Here is a 5,214-nt window from a genome sequence, read left to right as displayed (position 1 = left end):
AACCAATGTCATAAAACAGCATGTGTGTTACTGTTACATGAGAAACTATCTGTTCTGTAAGCCTTCACCTGAAGTACAATAAAATATTAAAAAAAAAAAAAAAAAAGCAGCAGCAGAGAAATGGCAGTAGCAGAACCAGGAAACCAGCAGGAGACAGCCCAGCCCATGGAGTGAGAAAGCTGAGTGCCTTTGGGCAGGAGGCTTGCTGACAGAATAGGGTGTCTCTGGGCACTTGGTGGAGCTAGGCTTGCCAACCCATGGAGCTAGAGCTGAGCGCCTTCAGGCTGAGGATTACTGGTTGAGTGGGGTTCCTCAGTGCACTTATTGACAGAGTTAAAAGAGCTGTGTATCACTTGCCCGAGTAGGGCAGAGGGCGAGGGGTCTGAGAGAGGTGTGCCTGTGAGCACATCTGAAAAGAGGCTATCCTGGTGGAAGAACAGTATCCTGAGCGTTCCTGAGCCTGAATTATAACCTGTTGCTTCCCTAATAAACCCCATAACTGTGAATATGGTCTGTGAGTTCTGTGTGGCCATTGCAATGAACCAGCAAACTCAGCAGAGAAGTAGAGAGTCCCATGGGAGAGATGGTTGGTGTCAGAATTGGTAAAGATGGCTGACTTCCGTCTCATAGGAATCAGCCTTGGGCTGTTGATCTTGATTCTCCTTCCTCCTTGCGAAGTTAGAAGAGGTCAGATGCCTCCACCACACCATTTTTACAAGAGTTCAGGAATAAATCCACACATCTATAGTCAACTGATTTTTGACAAAGGCGCTATGTCCATTTGATGGGGAAAAAAGAGTATCTTCATAAATGGTGCCAGGAAAACTGTATTTCCACGTACAGAGAAAAGAAACAGGATTCATGCCTCACACCATACAAAAAACAAATTCAAAATTGACTAAGAACCTAAATGTGCAAACTAAAACCATAAAATTCTTAGAAGAAAAAGCAGGACAGCACTGTCAGGTCTCACTTTTAACGATGGATTATCTAACATAATAACAAAAGCACAAACAGCAAAAAACAAAATAAATAAGACTTCATAAAAATTAAAAACTTTTGTTTATCAAAAGACTTTGCCAAAAAAATGAAAAGACAAGCTACGGATTGGGAGAATATCTTTGGAAACCATATATCTGACAAGAATCTAATAACCAAAAAATATATGAAACTTTGACAACTTAACAACAAAAAGCAAATAACCCAATCATAAAATGGAAAAAGGACTTGAATAGACATTTCACCAAAGAGGACATTCAAATGGCCACCAAACACATGAAAAGATGCTCAGCATTATTAGCCATCAGAGAGATGCAAATCAAAACCACAATGACATAATATAATTTCACTCCTACTAGGATGACTAAGATAAAAAATTTTTTTAGAAAACAAAATAACAAATGTTGGCAAAGATGTGGGGAAATTGAAACCTTTATCCATTGCTGGTGGTAATGTAAAATGGTACAGCCATTGTGGAAAACAGTGTGGCAGTTCCTTAAAAAACTAAAAATAGAACTACCATATGACCCAGCAATTCCACTCCTAGGTATATAAGCAAAAGACTTGAAAGCAGACTCAAAGAGAGGCTTGTACACCAATGTTCACTGCAGCACTATTCACAATAGACAAAAGGTGGACACAAACTAAATGCCAATCAACAGATGAATAGATAAACAAAATGTGGTACATATATACAATGGAATACTACTCAGCCAGTAGGAGAAATGAAGTCTTGATGCATGCTACAATATGGACAGAGCTGAAAGACATTATGGTGAGTAAAATAAGTCAATCACAAAAGGACAACTATTGTATGACCTCACTTACATAAAAAGACAAGAAAAGGCAAATGTATAGAGACCAAAGTTTATTAGTGGTTACCGGGGATGGAAAGGAGGGTTACAGCGATGGAAATACTGCACTGATTACGGGGAGGGTTGCACAGCCAATTACTGCAATTGCCACCAATCAATTGTACACCTGTAAAAAGTTGAATTGGCAAAAAATAATTCAAAGATGTTTCCATTTCTGGTGATAATCCACTAGAGGCTATGACACTGGGTGGTGTGGAGGAAAATGTCCTTGGCGATGGGTGGTCAATAACTAGAGACCTGGCCCACTGAAACCTGCAATGATGACAGACTGGAGGACCATGCATGGGGCTGAAGCAGGAGCTGCGATGCTCCATGACAGGGGAGAGGAGCAGGTGGGCCCTCAGAAAGTGTGAGTTAGAAATGAGTAGTAGCTTTTGCCATAGGGAAGAAAACAGGAACGGAAATGCAGAAGGGAGCCAGCCCTTCCTCTGGCCCTGAAGTGGATGGTATGAAGAAAGTAGCCTCCACTTGAGAAGACTGCAGGCCCTCAGGAACAGCCAGGGAGTGGAAGGCACACCCTTAGAAGCTGAAGGTAAGAGAAAGCTTGTTGATCACATACTGTGAATTCCAGAGCTCTGTGCAGACATTGGGATAAGGAGAAGGGCGAAGGTTAGGGTCAAGTTAAGTCAGAGGCTTCAGGATTTTTCTTTTAACTACAACCCACAGTAAGAACGCACTTCACTCTGCGACCCAGCAGGCATGCACTTGCCCTCCCTCTCAACAAAGATGTCCTGAGCTCCCACTATAATCTGACAGCCTGTCCTAGGCACTCGGTACAGCAGTGAGCAAACGTACAAAGTCCCTGTCTTATGGAACTTGCGTTCTGGTGGAGGAAGCAGATAATAAACAAGATAAGTAGACAGCATATTAGATGGAAATGAGGGATGTCAGGGAACAAAGCATGAAGAAGCCGAGAGTATGAAGGGCAGGTTATCACAATTTCAGTTGGCATGGCCTGGGGTGTCACAGAGAAGGTGCTGTAAGTGAAGACCTGAAACAAGTGAGGTGAGCCATGTAGCACTGAGGGAAGAGCATTCGGACAGAGGTAACAGCGAGTGCAAAGGCCCTGAGACTGGAATGTGCCAGAGTGTTCCATTAGTGAGTGGTGGAAGGAGAAGGAAACTGGAGAGGTAAATGGGGCTGGGGTCAGGGAAAACAGTGGAGTCCAGTAGGGTATTGTAAGGTCTCGACTTCTCAAAATGAAACTGGAAGGCTTTGGAGCATTTTGAGCACAGGAAAGTGAGGCTCTGGCTTGGTCTAACGTGGGCACCCTGTGTCCTGGTCTAAGAGCAGACTAAACAGGATCAGGGAGGAGGCAGACCTGGTAAGAGACCGCTGAGAAAATGAGGGACATGAAGGGGCTTAGACCAGGCTGGTAGTAGTGGAGGTGGGGAGAAGTGACCGGATTGTGGGTGTATTTGGAGAGTAGAGCCAACAGCAGTTTCCAAGAAGATTGGTTTTGGCTTGTGAAAGAATGAAAAGGGTCCAGGATGACCCCAGGGTTTGGCGTGAGCACCAGAAGGACATGGATGGGGAAGGCCTGGAGGGGGTCAGGTTTGGACATATCTTGTTCAAGGTGTTGAAGGGATGTCCATGGTAACTGGGGTATAAGTCTGGAATTCAGAGGAGATGTCTGGACTGGTTCTGTAACTTAGAAGTCATCAGCATAGAGATAGGATTTAAAGTAACAGGGCTGCATGAGATCATAAGGGAATGAGAGTGCACAGAGACAGGGGTCCAAATATTGAGTACATTAGGAGGCAGGTAAATTAGGAGACCACCGTGTTGCTGTGACACTGTAAGCTATGCCACCAGCATTTAAAATACTAGCAGGATGTCCCATGATGGACAGGTTTCAGCAGAGCTTCCAGAGTGAGACAGACTAGGAAGTAAGGCCCGGTGATCTATTGCCAAAAATCAGCCAATGAAAATCCTATGGATCACAATAAAACATTTACTCACTTGCTTTGGACACATCATCAGGAAGGATCAATTGCTGAAGGAAGACATCATGTTTGGTGAAGTAGAGGGCCAGTGAGGTTAAGGGAGACTCTCAGTGAGATGGATTAGCACAAAGGCTGCAATGACGGACTCAAACATGCTGGCATTCATGAGGAAAATACAGAGCTGTGTAACAGTTTGTTCTGTAACACATGGGATCACCATGAGTCCAAGTCAACTCAACAGCAGCTAACAACAACAATAAATGAGGAGTAGCCAGTCAAGATGGCTGAGATGGAGTGAGCAGTGAGGTAGGGATTAAAACCAGAAGAATGTCTGGGGAGTCATGTAGAAGAAGTGTTTCTAAGAGGAAATGGTCACCCGTGTTCTTGGGTTAAGGAAAAACTTTATCCTAAGAATAAAAGAGAGTAAGAAATAAAAGAAAAACAAAAACTCTTTTCCTAAAGACCCCATATCACAGGATAAAATTCATCACACCTGTATATATGTTCACAATAGCATTTTCCATGGTATATACTTATGTTAAGAGTCTAAAATGCTTTTGAAACATTAAACTCAATATCTTCCCTTCTCCTTAAATCATCCTAACTTATGAATAAAGAGGACAGCCCCTTCCAAAAAAAAAAAAACTAAGGGTTCAATAACACAGGTAAGAAGGATGCTCCAAAGTAGAGAAAGTCCCATCACATAAGGGGAAAAAGAAACTCTTCAGTGGAGAAGGGAAAGAGTGAGGAGACATGTGAAACCTGGTGGGGGCAGATGGTAGCAAAAGGCCTGAAATTCCCAGGATAGCCAAAAAGGAAAGCCAAGGCAAGAGCTCTTCACAGTGGGCCTTCCAACAGGATGCAGCTTCGGGAGAAGAGAAACTGCTATGGCACTAGGAAGAAAGAGAGCCAGGAGAGTGGAGTATCCCTCTTCCACTCCCTCATCCCACTGGGGACTGGGAGAGTAGCCCTGATGTGAGAGGTCTCAGCCCTGGTGGTGGAGGGCAAGAGACACTGGGGCAGGAACAGGTTGCAGAACGCTGCTGAGAGCAGAGGACCCCAGCACCAGGGAAATCCAAATCTTTGTGATGAGAATAGTATCAGTAGTAGTTGAACCTTGACTTGAATATGACTAAATTAATCTGAAAGGGACTTACTAAACCAGAGGAAACATATCCGTTTAAGTGGTCAAGCAAGTTTTATCTCTTCTCATTGGCTCTGGGTCACATTCCTATCTCTGAGCCAATGGGTCCATCGATTGGCTTTAGATTTGGGTCTGGTCCCCACATTGTGGAAGGTGGGTCCCAACCCAACTTCCACTGACTGAGAGTGGGGGAGGGATGGTTCCTGTAGTTGACTAAATAATGGCGCCACAAAGAGGTCCACATCCTAAT

This window comes from Trichechus manatus, unplaced genomic scaffold (genome assembly GCF_000243295.1).
Source record: "Trichechus manatus latirostris isolate Lorelei unplaced genomic scaffold, TriManLat1.0 scaffold00146, whole genome shotgun sequence".
NCBI classification, from domain to species: domain Eukaryota; kingdom Metazoa; phylum Chordata; class Mammalia; order Sirenia; family Trichechidae; genus Trichechus; species Trichechus manatus.
Note: the sequence above shows the minus strand (reverse complement) of the source record.